Below are 21,554 nucleotides of genomic sequence, written 5' to 3' on the forward strand. Positions count from 1 at the left end.
GTTGCCTCATCAGGAAAGAGGGAAGGAGAGGGAAAGTTGAAAGGATGTGGGTTTTAAGGGAGAGGGTAAGGAGTCATTCCAATCCCGGGAGCAGAAAGACTTACCTTAGGGGGAAAAAAGGACGGGTATACACTCGCACACACACACATATCCATCCACACATATACCTGAAATGCCAGGGAACTTAGCCTCGGTAAACAGGAGCAAAGACTGTGGGCCCGTGAGCAGAACCTGAGTGTCCTCATCTGACGCCTGTAGAGCGGCAAGGTCGGATAAATCGACGATACTTGAAATGGCATTGATCCACGAGAGGAAATCAGCAGGGATTCTCTGTGCCTTTGATGTAGTGTACATGTGTAGTAAATTGAGACACCAGGTCAGGTTGAAGCGGCAGAAACGTCAGGGGGTAGGGGGGGAGGGGGGGGAGAATCCTCTGGAGGGTTGCAGAAGCATCCACCAGCTGTTTGTGATCAGTAAGAATGAAGAAAGGAAGGCCTTCGATGTCAGTGCGGAAATGTTTGACGGCTACTTACACCGCCAGAAGCTCTCTATCAAAAGCAGAATATTTATTCTGTGCTGTAGACAGTTTTTTGGAGAAGAAATGAAGTGGTGAAACTGTCTCGCTATTGCTCTGTTGTAATACTGCCCTGACCGCAATGTCGCAGGTGTATGTAGTGAGGAATAAATCAGCAGATGGCTCAGGGTGGGCAAGTATGACTGTGTGAGCTAAAGCTGTTTTAAGAATCCTGAAAGCCTCTAGCATGGGTTCAGTCCAACGGACTGGCTTAACGCCCGAAGTTTGTTTGCCAGGGAGCAAGTCCATCAGCGGAGCCTGCATGGCAACGGCAGAAGGTAGATGACGGTGGTAGTAATTTATAGCATCCAGGAAATGTCTGAATTCTTTGTATGTAGGTGGGGGTGGCAATGACATGATAGCCTGCACGCAGGATTTGGGAGGCTGTATTCCGTCTGCAGAAACAGTGTAACCCAGAAATGTCACAGAAGACTGACGCAATTGGAATTTTTCTTTGTTGACCTCGACACCGTTAGATGCCAAAGTCTGGAGGACCTGGGACAAATGATCTTTGTGGTCTTCAGTCGATTTGCTGAAAATGAGTATGTCATCCAGGTATGAGAAGCAGAACTCAAATCGTCAAAAGATTAAGTCAATGAAATGTTGCCACGTTTGTGCCACATTCTTTAAACTGAATGGCATGAAGTTGTACTGGAACAAACCATACAGCATGATGATCGCAGTCTTTGGAATGTCTTCCAGCGCTACAGGAATCTGGTGATAAGCATGTTTGCAGTCATTCACACTGAAGATTGTGCCGCCCGATAACAAATGAGTGAAATGATTGTGAGGGTAATTGTCCATGACAGTGTGAGCATTTAAACGTCTGTAATCACCACACATTCAAAAAGAACCATCGTGTTTGGTGATGAGGTGAATTGGTGAAGGCCAATTGCTATCCAATGACTGTAGAATGCCTGCCTCCATAAGTTCATTACTTTGCTGCCAGGCCATGCACAACTTAATGGGGTTGAGGCATCTAACCTTATGTCTGATAGGAGGGCCAGCAGTGGTAATTATATTGTGTGTCGTTCTGTCAGTGACGGATGAGACTGAGAACTGCACATGAGGCTGAGTAACATTCTGACATGGAGTTTTGGGACGAGTGGGGTGCAATGAGGTGTAACCATTAGCGTGAGTGGGAAAAGGCAGCACTATCTACTAAGTCATTTATATATATTGTGAAAAGCAATGGTCCCATAACACTCCCCTGTGGCACGCCAGAGGTTACCTTAACGTCTGTAGACGTCTCTCCGTTGATAACAACATGCTGTGTTCTGTTTGCTAAAAGCTCTTCAATCCAGCCACACAGCTGGTCTGATATTCCGTAGGCTCTTACTTTGTTTATCAGGCGACAGTGCGGAACTGTATTGAACGCCTTCCGGAAGTCAAGAAAAATAGCATCTACCTGGGAGCCTGTATCTAATATTTTCTGGGTCTCCCTGCTCCCTGTGCTCCCTGCCGCCGTTGGATAAGCAGCTGCAGCAGCAAGTCGTATACTCCTAGCTCACTCATTTGTTACATAGTTTAATTCTTAATTTCTTTGCGTGTTTTTGGTACTTGCATTGTTTAATTCATAAATTTCGGGCGTATTATAGTATTTGAGAGTTGTAGCATCGCGTTTTAGTACCTTAATAGTGTAAATTCGCGTAGTCGTTTGTCTATTGTTTTGTTTTGAACGGCCAGTGTCGGTTGGTCGCAGTCAGTGTGCTCCCTGCTGCCGTTGGATAAGCAGCTGCAGCAGCAAGTCGTATACTCCTAGCTCACTCATTTGTTACATAGTTTAATTCTTAATTTCTTTGCGTGGTTTTGGTACTTGCGTTGTTTAATTCATAAATTTCGGGCGTATTATAGTATTTGAGAGTTGTAGCATCGCGTTTTAGTACCTGAATAGTGTAAATTCGCGTAGTCGTCTGTCGACTGTTTTGTTTTGAACGGCCAGTGTCGGTTGGTAGCAGTCAGTGTGCTCCCTGCCGCCGTTGGATAAGCAGCTGCAGCAGCAAGTCGTATACTCCTAGCTCACTCATTTGTTACATAGTTTAATTCTTAATTTCTTTGCGTGTTTTTGGTTCTTGCATTGTTTAATTCATAAATTTCGGGCGTATTATAGTATTTGAGAGTGTAGCATCGTGTTTTAGTACCTGAATAGTGTAATTTCGCTTAGTCTCCTTCCGCCGCCGAGCAGTGTCAGCAGTGCGCAAGTAGCAGAATTACTGCATTTACTAGGCAATCTTGTATTTTAATAACCGTTTAAATTTTGTCGATTTGTTTGCGCTCTCTGTAGATCAGTTCAGACGTTCTTTGCAAAACAGTTTTTAGCATGGATAGGGACTGCAACTGCTGTGTTCGGATGCAGGCTGAGTTGGCATCCCTTCGCTCCCAGCTTCAGGCAGTGTTGGCTTCGGTCACACAGCTTGAGGCTGTTGCCAATGGGCATCACTGTGGGGGTCCGGATGGGGGTTTGTCGGGGACGGCCAGCTCGTCCCACGCATCCCCTGATCGGACTAAGACTGTGGTTGCCCAGGATACTGCCCGCATTGAGGCTGATCCCTCACCTGTGGTAGAGTGGGAGGTCGTTTCAAGGTGTGGCAGGGGGCGAAAGACATTCCAGAGGGCTGAACGGAAAGCCTCTCCAGTTTGTCTGACGAACCGGTTTCAGGCTCTGTCTCAGGCTGATACTGATCTTCGGCCTGACATGGCAGCTTGTCCTGTTCCAGAGGTTGCCCCTCAGTCTGCAAGATCCGGGCAGTCGCAGAGGGTGGGCTTACTGGTAGTTGGGAGCTCCAACGTCAGGCGCGTAATGGGGCCCCTTTGGGAAATGGCAGCAAGAGAGGGGAAGAAAACCAATGTGCACTCCGTGTGCATACCGGGGGGAGTCATTCCAGATGTGGAAAGGGTCCTTCCGGATGCCATGAAGGGTACAGGGTGCACCCATCTGCAGGTGGTCGCTCATGTCGGCACCAATGATGTGTGTCGCTATGGATCGGAGGAAATCCTCTCTGGCTTCCGGCGGCTATCTGATTTGGTGAAGACTGCCAGTCTCGCTAGCGGGATGAAAGCAGAGCTCACCATCTGCAGCATCGTCGACAGGACTGACTGCGGACCTTTGGTACAGAGCCGAGTGGAGGGTCTGAATCAGAGGCTGAGACGGTTCTGCGACCGTGTGGGCTGCAGATTCCTCGACTTGCGCCATAGGGTGGTGGGGTTTCGGGTTCCGCTGGATAGGTCAGGAGTCCACTACACGCAACAAGCGGCTACACGGGTAGCAGGGGTTGTGTGGCGTGGGCTGGGCGGTTTTTTAGGTTAGATGGCCTTGGGCAAGTACAGAAAGGGCAACAGCCTCAACGGGTGCGGGGCAAAGTCAGGACATGCGGGGACCAAGCAGCAATCGGTATTGTAATTGTCAACTGTCGAAGCTGCGTTGGTAAAGTACCGGAACTTCAAGCGCTGATAGAAAGCACCGAAGCTGAAATCGTTATAGGTACAGAAAGCTGGCTTAAGCCAGAGATAAATTCTGCCGAAATTTTTACAAAGGTACAGACGGTGTTTAGAAGGGATAGATTGCATGCAACCGGTGGTGGAGTGTTCATCGCTGTTAGTAGTAGTTTATCCTGTAGTGAAGTAGAAGTGGATAGCGGCGCGTTTCGTCACCGGGTTATTTGATAACCGTGATAGCGTTACGGAGATGTTTAATAAACTCAAGTGGCAGACTCTGCAAGAGAGGCGCTCTGCATTGCGGTGTAGCTTGCTCGCCAGGTTTCGAGAGGGTGCGTTTCTGGATGAGGTATCGAATATATTGCTTCCCCCTACTTATACTTCCCGAGGAGATCACGAATGTAAAATTAGAGAGATTAGAGCGCGCACGGAGGCTTTCAGGCAGTCGTTCTTCCCGCGAACCATACGCGACTGGAACAGGAAAAGGAGGTAATGACAGTGGCACGTAAAGTGCCCTCCGCCACACACCGTTGGGTGGCTTGCGGAGTATCAATGTAGATGTAGATGTAGATGTAGATGTAGAAAGTCACATGCCTATTACACAAGCATGGCGTGTGCCTGGATCTTGAAGTGGCAACAACAAGAGTTTTCCGCACACACTGGCCACACACCCTTCGTGGTAGGACCATAAAACACTGGTGCAGCCTTTTGGTGGTTGCACTGTCATAGTACAACATTGCTGGGTGAAGAGGCTATGTTGGGTGCACTCACACCCATGTGGTCATGAAACTGGGCCACTGATACGTTGGTTTGTTGTGCCTAATTGGGTGCATAAAAATGTCTGTTACTGATTTGTGAGAAAGGCGAGGCTGGCATAGTTTGGTAATAGTTGACTGCATGGGTTTTGTGCACAAGTGGCGGTGTTGCACACGGCACTACTGTAACCGATGCCATGGCGCATAGAGGATCAAAGCATGTGTGCAAATCTTGGTCCCTTTGAACTTCGTCATTAAAGCTGGGCCTCCGAATCTTCAAAAAGAATGTTCAGTTATGTAGCCACAGCATTGGATGTGAAACCTGTTGATTCTATACAACTGGTGCGGAAGTCACGGAAGACATAGAACTTTTTTTGTCCCGGGTCACCAATATGGAATTCTGGATATGGATCATAATATAGGTAATAAACAGTTCCCAAGTTTTCTATATACACATATATTTTACCATAAAGACAGATACACATGAACACTGAAGTACAGAGGCAGACTGAATTAAACACGGGAGCTCGTCAGAGCAGTTAATATTCCAAAGATTGCAATTTGTCTGGTCAATGTGACCTAGCGACGCCACACATTTTGTTTGTCTGAAATTTAGTATGTAAGATGATGTGAATTTTAAAGTTCTATCTTATCTGTTAACTGAGTTAAAAATATATAATACACTATGTAATTATGTTCTGTAATAGATCTGTGCTTTAGAATTTGATACGTATATGCCATGGGATTAAATGAGTAGATCTTTTTACAGTTTTGAAATGGGACAATATTCATAATTTGTACTGAGAAAAAAATTGGGATTTGTATCTGAGCATATCTATGTGTAATACCTTATTAGTCAATTTTTTTTGTATTTAACTCTGTTTATTAATGTTTCATATGTGAACACTTTAATTTCACCTGGCATATATCAGATATAACTGACTTTAAAAAATGACTAAGGAGGGCAAATCTTGTGTGATGTGAAGAAGGTATTGAACAGCATATTTAGTACACAAAATGATGTTTCAGAATTTGATGTGAATGCTAGACAGCGAGTTACCTATCTGCTGGAGCATGTGATGAGAACTCTAAGGGGGAAACTGAAATATGTCGGTGGATCTCCTACCCACACTGCTGCATGTCTGTATCCTGCTGGACCAGTCAGCTTGCAAAAGATCATGGGTGCTGGGTAATGCACTCGAGTATCTGTCGATTGGATCTGTGTTGTAACTGGTATTTGTGAATTGTTAGCCAAGACTGCTAAAGAGGCAGTGTTATTCAGCATAAATGCATGTTTTTTTCAAGTAGGGGGATTGACTTTCCAATATATTATGTAACTTTAAATCAGTATGTATTTTTTTTTTTCTTTTGTAAATGAATCTTCTAGGCTTTTATGTGTGTAGGTTAGTTTGTATGGGCAATTAGCAAATAGTGTGGAGACATTTACTAGTATAGACAATACATGTCTGCTTCCATACACTGATTTTGGAACTCAAACTACTGGACTGTGTCATCATTCAAAGCCAATTTATGACTCATTCAAAGCTAATTTATGACTCATTCAAAGCTAATTTATGACTCTGTCTACCTGTATTTATCCTGAATAATGTAATATTGTATCTGATAGGAATTTCAGTTGTGGACAGACTCATATCTAGCTCTGTTCTGGGTACACCTGGTCATGGAGACTGTGTGTGTGTGTGTGTGTGTGTGTGTGTGTGTGTGTGTGTGTGTGTGTGTGTTTTGAGACAGCTCACTCATTGTTGTATACTTCTCTTCTCTTTTGAAGATTTTGTTGTATGGATGTTAACTTACAATTTATAATTCTAGTAATTTACATTATCTCTGTATTTATTTCTATTGTTAACCCTTTCATCGATAAAATTCATTTTTTACAGATTTTTAAAATATTAAGGTGATAACGTTTTCTTTTCAGTCCCATTATTATATTTTCACCACCAAAATATTTTTTAAGTTCTCCATTTTTTCACAACAGGAAGTGGGACACACATGTCCCATAAACCAACATGAGATACCTTTTCTGCTGACTGACTGATTTTGTAATTTTATTTTTTTAGCCATAAACTGGAGTTTGTGGAGAATAAAATAACTAAAAATTATACACACATGTAATCTTTTTATTTGTGTAGAGCCAGTGAAAAATATATTCATTACATTTCAGTTTTCATGATACATGACCAATACTTACAAAACTTTACATTCCATGAAACTTGGAAAAACATGGTGTGGCACAAAGTGGTACACCATAAGCAGTGCAAACAACTTTTGTTCTCAGAATGAGATTTTCACTCTGCAGCGGAGAGTGCGCTGATATGAAACTTCCTGGCAGATTAAAACTGTGTACCGGGCCGAGACTCGAACTCGCTCTACCAACGTTTTTTTTTTTTTTTTTTTCTTTTTTTTTTTTTTTTTTTTTTTTTTTTTTTTTTTTTTTTTTCCCCGTTGTGTTTGGTCATTGTGGACATCGCAAGACATCCTGTTCAAGGTCGGTGGTTGATCCTTCCACTCAGTTTTTTATTACAGAGGCCAACCGGCTCTCTGACTGAACACGCTGAGCTACCATGCCGGCAGCCAACTGAGTTACCAAAACATGACTCACGGCCCATCCCCACAGCGTTACTTCTGCCAGTATCTCGTCTCCTACCTTCCAAACTTTACAGAAGCTCTTCTGCGAACCTTGCAGAACTAGCACTCCTGCCTTTGCAGCACAGTCCCGATTTTTTCTCAGGTTCAGTACAGTCATCCCTAGATGTCAGCACAGTGCAGAGCTGGTTAACATATATCTCGACACTCGAACTGGCACTCAAAGTTAGTGGGACATATATGAGCCATCAACCCTGAAAAGGTTAATGGCGTAATGTTGTAGTTTTGATCTGGCATTAGTTATTTTGTGACAGTGTGTTCCACAGATCTGAAAATCTGAATGCTATATGCTGATATATGCATAGATTATGAAGTGTATAGCAGATATTTTTTTGTGTTTCTGTTGTATGTTATGTATCAGATACTTCTATACATCCAAATGCTATCCTGGGCATCATTTTGTACACTGTTTGGCAAGCCTTTAGTCTGTCACAAAATGTTGTAAACACACTGTTTCCAAATTTTGTGAGCGGGATATTGTAATGGGAAACCCTTTTCTAACATTACCTTTTTTTATCGAAATAACTGATATCGTGTATACTTTCAAATCTTGTATATGTGAACAGTCATTATACCAGCTGTTCATCTAAATGAATTTCGTATGATTTTGTATATGATGTATTATATTTTAAGCTAAAATATATAAAAAGACATTAATTTGTTACATTTGATATATACAGCTGAACTACTTTTCTTTTAGAAATATTTGAAATTATGAAATATCTGGCATATTTAAAATTCTTATTGTTAATTGCACAATCTAATGCTAATTATTAAATTCATTTACAAAATAATGATATAATCTAGTAAAGCTCCTTCTTTTGTCAAGAAAGTTTGTAAGCTCTTTTGCTTTGTAAACTCTTTTGCTTTGTAAACTCTTCGGAATATTTTGAGTATCGCAGAATGTAAGTAGTGGAGTAGTAAACATGTCTCTGATGGAGACAGACATATTTTTATGATTGACGTTAACAATGTAGTTAGTGGTGTTATAAAAGCGTAAAATTTAAAGACAGTGTAATATTGAGAAATGTGACAAAGAATAAAATTCAAGAGTAATACAGGCAAATCAGTTATTTAGTCATCTGGAACCCACTAAGTCAAAATTTCACCTGCAAGAATGTACCCCTAGATGCGAGAACTGCAACCAACAACAAGAGAAAATGAAGATATCTTATGCTTCTCAAAGCTTTTGAAACTAACAAGGACACTAAGAAAAGTTTAATGGTGATGTGTGGGAGGGTAAGATTACAAACTGCAATGAAGCCACCTCCATTCTGGCAACAAAATCCAATGCTTTGCTTCATGCAGCTGGAGAGCCTGTTTGTCCCGGCACACGTTACTGCTGATGAGGTCAAATACAGTTATGTTGTCACAGCACTAAATGAAGAGATGGCACTAAAGTGCAGGATATTCTAGCCATGCTACCAGCTATAGAGCAGTATACAACAGTTAAAAATGCACTGAGTGAGTGCAGCTCACAGTCAGAAACAAAGGTTTTAGAAAAGTTGCTGTGGATGGAAGAACTAGGTCATTGCATACTGGCACTGTTGCTACATCATCTGTGGAAATTGGTGAATAGTTCAGTCGTTGTCGACATTCTGCAAAACATTTGGCATAGAACACACAAAAAGTATTCACAGTGTGTGAGAGAGGATTGGATGAGCTTGCTCAGATGGCTGACAACATTGTTAAAGTTCATCCATCTGTGAGTGTGGCAGATGTTGACCTGCAAGCAAATAATACCACCATGGTAATGTTTGCATCTCTTCAAGCACAGCTGGTGGAACTTACTACACAAGTTGCAGTTTTGAAAGGGAGTACCAGCCAATGACAAAGCTACTGCACAACAAAGAGTTGCAGTTACTCACCATCATCTATAAAATTGTGCTAGTATCATAGATGATTTGTTTAAGAGACAAGAGAGCGCAGCCCACCAAGCAAAATGGGAAACACAATGGGAAGTCAGTACTGGCTGTGACTGACTGTCTGATAACAGCTTTCAGCTTTTTGTTAACAAACGGTACATGAAACAACCACTCTTGGTGGACATAGGAGCAGACATTTCAGATTATCCAGCCACCCACCTGCTTCACTGTGGTTGCGGTCATGACAATTGCCTTCTCTTCAGTGCCAATGGCTCCACTATTCAGACAAATGGAAAGGTAACATAAGCCCTAAACCTGAGTCTCCCGTGTAGATCTGAATGGCAGTTCATAGTCGCTGATGTGGTGCATTTGATACTAGGAGCAGAATTCTTGTCATTTTCAGGCTGTTCCCAGATCTTCAACACTACTGTCTTCTGGACATGATGACCAGTCTATGCAGCCAGGATTGATTTTGTCACAGCAACTGTGCTGGAGCATGAATGATAATTGTAGATTTACCATATACTACATTTCTTAAGCAGTTTCTAGAAATTACATGGTAGTCACCCATCTTGCGCCAGTGTGACATACTAAAGTGCACCAACTCTGACAATGCCCAGGCTTGCTGATTCATGTGTGACCACAACGTTTGAAAGCTGAAAAGTTCAGAGCAGTGAAGCAAGAGTTTGCGTTCATGCTGGTGCAGGAAATCTGCCAATCATCTAGTTGCATCTGGGATTTGCCACTCCATGTAGTGCCACTAATAGATGGCACCTCTGCAATGATTATTGTCAACTTAATAGTTGGACTATACTTGGCTAATACCCTGTGCTGCACTTTGAGGACTCCACACACAAAATGCACAACAAATGTCTTCTCTATGATAGATCTAGTGCGCGTGTGCCGAACCAAATACTGGTCACACCGGAAGACATTCCCAAAACGGCTATGTGTACACCATTTGGACTTTTTGAATTCATCAGGATGACATTTGGTCTATGAATGCCTCACAGACTTTTAAAAGTTTTGGATGGAGTGACTCATAATTTTGAATTCTGCTTCATTTACATCAATGATATGTTAATAATGTCCAGTTCAGAGGCAGAACATCTAGAACATTCACACCAGCTTTTCAATCATCTCCACGTGCACAGCTTGTACATTAATTTGGCAAAGTGTGCAGTTTCTTGATCACATCATTTATGCCCATTGAGTACATCCTCCACAGGAGAGGGCTGATGCAGTAGTCAATTAACTACAGCCAGAAACAATATCCAAGTTATGTCAGTGTCTGGGAGTCATTAATTATTATCATTGCCTTGTTCGGAACCATGCTCGCTTAGTGGCACCCCCAAACAAGTTCCTACATGGGGTGCATAAATCCAGTGGCAATGTTGAGTGGACTGATGAGACAGTAAAAGCTTTTGCCAAACTGAAATCTGCTATGATGGCACACTGTCACCACATCCAGTTCTGCAAGCACCCCTTGCTGTCATGGTCGACACTCCCGCAACAGCAGTTGGTGCAGTGCTGCAACAGCAGATGAATCATTGTTGATAGCAGTTAGCATTCTTTAGCAAGAAGCTTTCTCTGGCTCAACAAAATTGGTCCATGTTTGATCATGAACTATACACAGCATATGCTGCCACTAAAAATTTCAACACATTCTAGAGGTGCAACAGTTCAGCCTGATTACTGATCACAGGCCTTTCATGTATGCATTTCAACAGTTCCTGACAAAGCTTTTCTGTACCAGCTCCATCCATTAGATTAGACTGGACAATTCACAACCAACATCATACACATCAGTGGGCAAAGGAATGTGCAGGCCAATGCCTTATCTTGCATCCAAGAGATCATAAGTGCCAGTGATTACAAAGCAGCTGCAGCAGAGCAACAACTTGATCCAGAGTTACAACAGGTTTTAGCATAACTGGCATGCATAAATTCAAAACTGCAGTGAGTGACTACTTGCTACAGAATTGCTACTATACTGTTGATGAATTTTTATCTACAATGTAAATATGTGAAAAATTTAAATAGTTTATACAATTAAGGCCAAAATAAGAAATGTGTACATGTAGATTTATCTATGTATTATATGTGGTCTATTACATATGGGTGTGTGTCTGTATAATTAAGGCCAAAAGTATGAAATGTGTGCATGTAAAATTTATTTGTGAAATGTTATTCCCATATGTTAGAGTTATATTGCTATATACTGAAAACCATACAACAGTTTTTTCTGTTAAACTTTATTGCAAATTATTTGACTTGTCCTATATCATTATGCACCCCTGTACAGTGTATGATTCACAGGACCAATAAATATACAATACAATACAATACAATACATAACCTTCTAGTGCATAATTATGGCATACCCAGCAGCTGATATAGTGGATATAGTGTGACATGTCAATGCTAAGAGTACATCCTTTTGTGACAATTGGTTCCTGCCAACAAGCCATTGCTTCACTACATAACTGTCTCATTCAGGGGTCTGTGACACTACCAAAATGCTCAAATGAGCTTTTATATGGCCAAGTTTAGGCTCAGACTGCAAGACTTAATGTGCATCAGTGCACCCCCTATCAGCACAATAAAATTACTTGTCAGGTTTATGCACCACTCGGTACATTTCTACTACCTAATCAATGCTTTGAACATGTACGTCTAGATATAATAGGACCTTTACCACCATATGAGGATTTTACTTATTATCTTACCACAGTTGATCAATTTGCACACATGTTGGAGCTTTTTCTGATGGCAGTTACCACAGCAGAGACAGTAGCTACCACCTTTTTCTGCAGGTCGATTGCCTATTTTGGAGTGTCTTTATGAATCACTACAGATCAGGACAGGCAATTTGACTCATACCTGTTCAAGGCTCTCACCACACTGTTGGGCACAAAGAGAATTAGAACCACAGCATACCACCAAGCAGCTAACAGACTGATGGAATGGTTTCATAGAGAGGTGAAGGCGTTATTATGTTGTCATAATTTACAACAGTGGATGGAAACTCTACTCACCATTCTGTAGGGCATGTAGGCATCTACAAAGCAGGACTTTGGAGAAACAGTAGCCAAGCTGACATACGGACAACCGATCTGCATACTGGGTGAATTCTTCGGTAGCACTCCAAGTGGTGTTACTGAACATTGGACTTCATCACTAAGCTGTGATCACACATACGGCAGTGATGTCCATTGGCAATGAGGGCTCAGCAATCTCATCATTCATTTGTTTTCATTGAGTTGTTAAAATGCAAGCAGGCTTTCATCCAACATGTTGTAAACCTTTATAACCACCTTGTAATGAGCCTTACAACAGTCTCAGTCGAAGTGACAAACAGTTTAAGTTATATATTGAAGAAATTCCAACTCCAATTTCAGATGACAGATTAAAGCTCATTCACTGCACCACACACACCAGCTGCAACAAACCACCTGGACAATTCAACACAGACATGTCAATTCTGCTTCCCACTCCACATTCTAGCACAGGCATACTGCAGCTGCCTTTGAGCAACAATGTTGTTAACACTTCAATGGATGAAACCAAGCAAGTTGTTATGCAGTTCAGCTGTTGATATCATTGACATGGGTGGGGGGGGGGGGGGGGGGGGGGGGGGGGGGAGGAATACTGGAGTGACAAGTGCATGTAGTGAAAGTTATTGTGATGCAAAGTGTTCCAATTCAAAGAAGTGTAATGCATGTTTTTCAGTGTTTGTGTGACCACTAATGTTGTTTTTCTTTGTTGCTATGTGTATTCACAGATATTACTCACTCACATTTTTCTGTATGCTATATTCATTAAATGTTGAAAATAAATATCTTATTATAAGCCCCAACAGATTCTTCCTTGTTTCTTATTAGTTTTCTGTGGCAGCCTAGTGTCCCTTAACAGAATATTAAATTGTTGATGGTAAATTTCTGCGTATTTATAGACTTTTCAACCATGACACATTTGATTTTACCACAATATTGTCAAATGGAGTACTGGAGTAAGTACTGGGAATACTAGCTATGGAAACAAGTTTAAAAGTATGCGTAGAATTATTGAACTTTTTCTTTGGTGTTGATGGTGCGGAAGGGAGGAAGGGGAATTCAGGAGGAGATTCACATTAAAACTTCCAGTTACTAAAGGGCCCCAATTTTTATTGTTAAGTGAAATATGAAAAAATCTGTTTAACAAATACATTCAAATTAATTACTTTATTCACATGTGTTATTTTTCAGCAACTGTAGTTTATATTTTAGAATAAAATTAATCTGCTTATAAAAATATATTTGCAACACACAACTGAATTTTATTCTGAAATATTTAAACTATCTCAGGATGCTCTATATACTGTAGCAGTGACCAATTTGGAACTAGTTTTTGACTTCTCAACAACACATACTTAAAAATATAGCTCGACACAGAAGTTTTATGCAGCTATTGCAGTAAAAGATACATTGATTTTTCCATAAATAGGTGCTCCTTGTCTGACCCTGAGTTACTTACAATAAAAGGTACCTAAAACACAGTTATTGCCATAGCCTATGGCTTTGGCAAGGATGACATTTGAACATGATAAATAAATTACACTGCAGTTGTTGCTGCTTTGTACAGTTCATATTTTTTAACTATTGCCAGTGAAATATTTTGGTGTTCCCACCACATCTTTAACTTCATTCTAATCTGATGCTTGTGCATTCCAGCAAGGCAACTTTGAACCTGGATATGGCAGTGCAAGAGTTAGTCTTGTCACAGAACATGCCTAGGATGCAGCAACTTATATTGCAAATTGTCCAGCTTGTAAGCTAACCCAGCCCAAAAGATGTTCATGCTGCCTCCACCATTCCCAAGATTTGAAAGGAAATTAGATCTGTGGCCAAAATACAGTGTTGAATTGGAGCAACATTCAATGGCTACTACAGCACAGGTGGCATGCAACAGAAGGCCTTTTAGTTACTTGCTTTGGTGCAGATTTTTGTAGCCTTGTTCAGAAACTTAACCTAGAGATAGATCTTAATTTAGTAACATATTCACCTGAAAGGCAAGCCAGTGGATTACTATCATTCACAGATACATGTAATGGTCATTAGACATAAATTTTCCTGTCATATTAAGAAAATTGGACAATGTTACAATGAATAGGATAGCCCAATTATAGCGACTGATGCCTAACTGCAAATTCCAATTTCTCAATGACAAGTGTAATCAGTCATACACAGTTTCATTAGTGCAGGATGTAAGGCTCAAATCAGTGTGGGGATGGAGTTATTACTGAGCTTATAATTACAACATCACACAACATACTCATCATCAGAAAGAAGTGAATTCTTGTAAAGAAGCTTGCCAAATAGAAGTTTTACTGCCTAATTCACAGTTGATACGTATCCTGATTATTAGTTTCAGCAAAGTTATAATGCCATATTCATATATGTAAATGTTGCAAGTATGTTACAAAGTATGTTTCAAAATCCACACACACAATTTTGAAAAAAATGTTAACTTAGTTCTGCATACCATTGGATACGTGAATTATACAGCCCCTATGTGTGGCACATTGCCATCTGGCCATTAGAAACATAGAGGTAAGCTGTGAAATTAAAAATATTATGTGGAAGGCATGGGCAGTGAGAAGAAAGGTATGACTTATTTGTCACACACAACACTTTCACTGCTAGGAACACCCTCACAAACACTGCCTTGAGGAGGAAGGAGGGAGGAGGGAGTGTGAGATGGGAGTGCCTACTGAATACAGTCACCAGGAATCTAGTCACTCATCTCGGCCGCACTTGGGGTGAGCTCTGTGTCCTTGTCATCTGCTGTGGCTGGCAGGAACCCACTCTGGTTTAACCTGTTGTAGGAAGATTATTTGTGGTTTGACATTTAGCATTATCATCATTGTATTTTCTGATGAGCTGAGAACACAGTGAGGCCCTGAATATTGCAGAGCTAGGGCTGGGTGAACAGTGTCATATCATAACATAATAAAGTCACAGCTTGAAAGGTCTTTGTGGAGTAAAACTGGTGGGTGTGTGCACGCCTGGGGTTGCGGTATGCCCATGTACACAATATGAGAGCGAACTTGCTCGGGTAGAGATGGCAGTACCTTGTTGTCAGTAGTATTAGAGTCCTCGACAAATGTAGCAGGCAGTACAAGGGTCTCACTGTAAAGGTTTTCTGCCGGCGAGACTTTCAAATCACCTTTATAAGCTGTATGTGTGTTCAATAGAACCTACAGAAGGGTGTTGGACCAAGAGTCTGAGTGATGCATTAATGCTGCTTTCAGCATTCAGTGTCAGTGTTTGACCAACCCATTACTTTGTGGGTCATAAGCTGTCATATCAAATTGCTAGGCACTGCACAGAATGCACAAGCAGTCAAAGAGCAAAGATTTGAACTGGTGGCACTGATCTGTGGTGATGGATAAAGGGCAGCCAAAGTGGGAGAGCCAGCAGGTAATGAATGTTCAAGCCATGGTATCTGTTGGGATATCATTCAAAGGTATAGCTTCTATCCATCTCATTATGCGGTTGTAATGTAGCAATGGGCATTAGAGGAGGGTTGGGGACCAACAAGGTCCATATGTACATGTTCAAAATGCCACTTCAGATTCTCAAAGAGTCAACAGGTGGCAGGGCATGCCGAGGAACCTTAGCAGACTGACATGATATGCATGCTCGAGCCCACTCGTGGCAGTCTTTCCTAATATTCAGCCAGAGTGATGACCCATACTGTTGTTCTGATGCTCAAGTCAGGTAATCCTTGTAGTGAAGAAAAGATGGTCTGCCAAAGGGGAAGAGGTACAAGTGGCTGTGGTGTGTTTGTCGATGTACCGCAAAGTAGCAGTTGTGCAGCGTCAAGGAAAGAATATGGTCGGATGCGCAGGGAGATGGGGTAGTCTGCAGTTAGTGACTTCACCTCAAGTTCTGTAGCTTGTAGTTCCTCCAGTTCTGCTGGGTCAAAGAGGCTTGGAATAGTATAAATGTGTGACATTTAGTCTGCTACAATGTTATCCATGCTTTGTTAAAATGGATGTCTGTCGTATATTGATTGATGAAGTCCATATGCCAAAACTGGTGTGGTTGGAGATCACTGGCAGAATTATGTAGTGCTTCAATGAGGAGACAGTGCCCGTGTAAATAGTGATGTCATGTGCCTCAATATCCTCTTGAAAATAGCATACAGCTTCATAGACAGCAAGAAGTTCCCTGTCAAAGGTGGACCACTTACACTGAGAAGCAGACAGCTTTTGGAAAAGAAGCACAGTGGCTGAGAGGTCTTGCCTCTATGCTGTTGCAGCACAGCACCAATAGTGATATCGCTAACATCAGTAGTGATTGAAATTGGGGCATCGGCACTGGGATGAACTAGTGTGACTGCATCAGCTAGAGCTGTTTTCAGGTCATTAGAGGCTCGAGTCACATTTTGGGACGACGAGTCTTGGTGATCGTCTGAGGTATGCTTGCCCCTTATAGTTAAGGGCATCTGAAGAGAGGTGGCATAAGGATGTGGTGCCTGAAATAATTGATCATGCATAAGAAATGCCAGAGATCACGAAAAGTGATGGGCAGTGTTGTAATGTGAGTGATGCGTTCAGACATAGAGCGTACGCCATTAGAGTTCATGGTGTGACCTAGGAAAGTAACTTCTGTCAGACACAGCTGTGATTTGTCATCATTTCTGCCTTATCCAAGAGTATTCAGAGTACCTGGGAAATGTGCTGCTCATGTTCTTCAGCAGAGGCAGAAGAAATTAAAATGTCATCAAGATAAGCGCAACAAAATGGCAACTGGAGAAATTAAGAATCCACAAAATGTTGCCACATGTGGTTATCATGCCTACATAGAATGCAGCACAGTGGTTGCAGCTTAGCTTGTAGATCACATCACTGGTTTCACAGGTAGCCCTGCCTTTGTTGAAATAGGTGGTTTTAGTGACTGGACTGAAGTAGGTGGTGATGGGAGGATGCATGGGACAGGTCTTGCATCTAAGTCTATTACATGTGTATGAACCATAGGTAAGGGGCTTGTTGAGCAGTGGTTGTGTAAAAATGGATGAGTATATTGTGTAGGTTCAGTGGATGGCAGAATACCACTGTGGGAGGGGTGGAAAGTGTGTCAAGATACATGACATCACACATTTACAAAATCTTTGAGATGATAGTAGAACAGTATGAAAAGTCAGGTAATTAAAGTAAATAATTCTTCACATCCAGAAGTTGTATCAAAGCACTGTTTTTTACACTGAAACTTGCTCTTTTTCACAGGGTAACTACAAAAGTATACATTGTTTCTTGATATTAGCCTTAGAAATAATTCAAAAGTAGCAAAAGGTAGAACTGCTAGGCCTACGAACTGTGTGCCTACTAACTGTGTGCCACTTCTCTGTGCCTCAAAGCTAATTTTAAGGCAAAGTTACTTTAAGGGGGTATTTAAAAATGATCTGCCAGAAATGGTACAGGTCTAGAATGACAGCCATCTGGCAGAAGAATGGGTGGAACCAAGAAAATTTGCAGGTGCATTATCTGTGTGTGGTTACTGACATCAGTTCTAAACTCTCATGAATCCGTGTAGGCGCACTAGATGGTGATAACTCACACATGCACTTTAGTGTGTATTAAGAGTATTCTTTTTGCTAGTTATTGTTTATGGTGACTGTTATAGCTGACATCTGTGGCCAACAGGTTATTATATTGAAATTTTTTGCACATTTTTCAGTGAGCTAATTTTCATAAATGCAAAAGCAATAATTTTTGCCAGCAGACTTCCTTTTATATGTACTGTTTGTGAAAAGTGTTCTTTGTACTGATTGCTTTGTATTTTAGAAATGGAATGGACCAAACATGCGTAAAGCATCCTAATGCAGATGATCATATGTAACGGTGCATGTATGATACTCACAACCCAATGTACCATAATAAAATCATCTATTCCTGAGGAAATATGCATATAACTTGACATACATGGTTCTCAAGTTGTGTACATAGCACCTTAATTGATGAAATTTGAAAGTTCATATTTGATTTGATTACATATTTTGCTTTATTTCAGCGTGCTAGGAAGGAGAAACTGACAGTAATGGGGAAAACAGTCCACTCACAAATGAATAAACAAATGGTTTAATTCTTACCTCTGACTAGATGAAACTGGTTCTTACATTACTGTGTCATTTGAGTGAAGTCTTTCCTGTATCATATACAGCAACTTGTCAAAACAAGCCATGTCCACTTTCATGAAGCTCTGAAATTCCTTCAGATTTTTGGACCTCAGTTCCTCCATTATTAGTGTATACAGGGTGAGTCACTAACTATTGCCACATAGAATAGCTCTGAAAGTATGATAGTAGCTGAAAAGTTTGTGGGACGAATGTTGTATGGACAAAGGAGGCCATAATATGCCATTGGTTTTTTGTTGATAGGTGGGGGTCACATCAGAGATATGAAGGTAAACTTTGTTTTTTTTTTTAAATGGGATGCTGTAGTTTGGTACTTATTTTCTGATAGCAGCTATCGAGATGTATCCAATGATGTGTAACAGTAAGGTCTTTGAAGGTCAACTAAGGTCAAGAAGTTGGCATGAACATCCATTTACGGAAGGTGTTCGAAGTGATGACAATTGGTATCAATGCATGGCTGCAGTCTTCTTATCATGGATTGAGTGGTATTCCTTATCACACTGGCACTTATTGAAGCACTTGCTCTGACAATTCTCTCTCATATATCGAGCAAATAGTAAATATTCGTCAAATACATCATATCCATCAAACATACCATTGACATGTAAACACCATTCAATAGTTTTGCAATACAAGACTCATAGGAACACAGTAAGACTAGTATCATCGAATCAAGCAAATGTGAATGATGTATTCCTTCAAAGAACAAATTGATATGCTTCTCATTCACGGAGGATGCCAACGATATTCAGTGAGAGCTAGAGACTTATACGCTGACAGATATCCTCAGCGTCCTCACTCTACATGCGGTACATTTAAATATGTGTATAATAAATTGAGAACAACTGGATCTTTAACACATCAGAAATATATCCGGCAAAGGAAAGTTACTAACGAGGAAATGGAGATTGGTACTCTTGCCACTGTAGTTCGAGATCCTTGTGTTAGTTTGCGTCAAATCGCAATGGAATCTGGCATGAGCCAGGGTAGTGTTGTCCGTGTTCTGAATTGCCATAAACGTCATCCTTACCATATCAGTCTTCACAAAGAATTAACTGGTACAGAGTGTATGCGTCACATTGAATTCTGCTGATGGACTCAACTTCAGATTCAGAGGGATGACACATTAATTAATTTGATTTTATTTACTGAGGAGGCTACATTCAGGTACCATGGAAATGTTAATTTGCATAACATGCATTATTGGGCAACTGAAAATCCATATTGGCTGCAGCAAGTTGCACACCGAAAACCATAGTAGATGAATATATGATGTGGGATTCTGGAGCACAGAATTATAGGCCCCTATTTCATCAAAGGAAATCTTAATGGTAGGAAGTACACCACATTCATGCAAGAAATATTAGGTCTTTTATTGGAAGAAATACCTTTAGGAACAAGAACAGAATGTGGGTGTCCAGCACATTTTTTTCTGATGGCTAGAAATGAGTTGCAGAGACAATTCCCAAGTCATTGGATTGGGCACGGAGGAGATGTGTCATGGCTGGCTCATTCACCAGACTTGATGCCTCTGGATTTTTTCTAGTGCGGGTTCATAAAAGACACTGTTTATAAAAACATTCCAGCTGCACCTGAAGATGTGTGAGAGAGAATTGTCAGAGTATGTGCTTCGATAAGTGCCGATGTGATAAGGAATACCACTCAATCCATGATAAGAAGATTGCAGCACTGCTTTGATACTATTGGTCATCACTTCAAACACTTTATGTAATTGCGCATTCATGCCAACTTTGTGACCTTTGTTGACCTCCAAAGATTTTACGGTTACATGTCATTGGATATTTCTTGATAGCCACTATCAGAAAATAAGTACCAAATTGTAGCATCCTATTTAAAAAAACAAAGTTGACTTTAATATCTCTAAAGCAAGCCCACCTAGCAACAAAAAACCAACGTCACATTATGGCCCCTGTTGTCCCATGCAACTTTTGTTCCACAAACTTTTCAGCTCCTATCATTCTTTTGGATTTATTCTAGGTGGCAATAGTAGGTGACTCACCGTGTATATCCCACCATCATCTTCCCTTCTTCCAAGTCTGGGAGAAACACATCATCTGACTTTTCCAATCAGCCCTGACTGATTGCCAGGTCATCCTCTACCAATGGCATCATCACATGCAGTACGGAGGCGCAAGTGATGAACACACTACTCTTCCAGTTGTTTTCAGGTTTACTCACATTACGCAAACCAAGATCATCCTCAATGCAATCTAAGAGGACCCTGATCTCAATGGTGGTCAAAAAACACATGTGTCATATCATATTTCTACAAAACACAAATGATCCTGTTTGAAATGCTCCCTACGTAAGACAAAAAGGCCATAGACTTCTGTGCCATCTTGGTATTATCATCACTCAGACACAGCACAGTTGGTCAATAGTGCAATGCATGTCTGATCTGTCTTCCACTATAACAGTACTGATGAAAGGTGACCTTGAGGTGGGCTAACTCAGCTGACAAACTTTCAGGGTCTGATATGAACTAGTCCCTGTGAACCAAATACCACTTCACATAGTGCTGGACGGTGACAACTATCAGCCTGCAGATATAAGTCACTGTGAGTAGGCTTCTTGTAAATGGCATGCTTAGCATAGCATCCACCTTCCTCCTAACCAACACATCAAGCAAGAGAAGACAGCAATCCTTTTCAACCTCCATCATGAAACAAATATTCAGGTGGATTGGATTCAGGTGTTGTAAAAAGTCGTTCAAATTCTCACTGCCATGAGAGCAACTGACACAAGTATCATGCACATACCTGAAAAAAAAATGCAGCTTTCAAAGTCATCAACCCCAAGGCCTGTTCCTAGAAGTCTTCCATGAATAAATTGGCAATAAGATGTGACAATGGGCTTTCCATCACAACTCCATCCATATAAAATCTCGTGGGGAAAGCTTTTCATGATGCAACTTTATCCACACTGTGGCAAGGTTTAAACTTTGCACTGATGCCAAGGCATTTGCCAGTGGTTGGTTTTATTAGTTCTGTTGAACAGGCTGTTTTTATTCTATTTCATGATGTTGCAGATGGGACCAGGAGGGAGGCATGTCATGTTTTG

The sequence above is a fragment of the Schistocerca serialis genome, chromosome 8 (genome assembly GCF_023864345.2).
Source record: "Schistocerca serialis cubense isolate TAMUIC-IGC-003099 chromosome 8, iqSchSeri2.2, whole genome shotgun sequence".
Lineage (NCBI taxonomy): Eukaryota > Metazoa > Arthropoda > Insecta > Orthoptera > Acrididae > Schistocerca > Schistocerca serialis.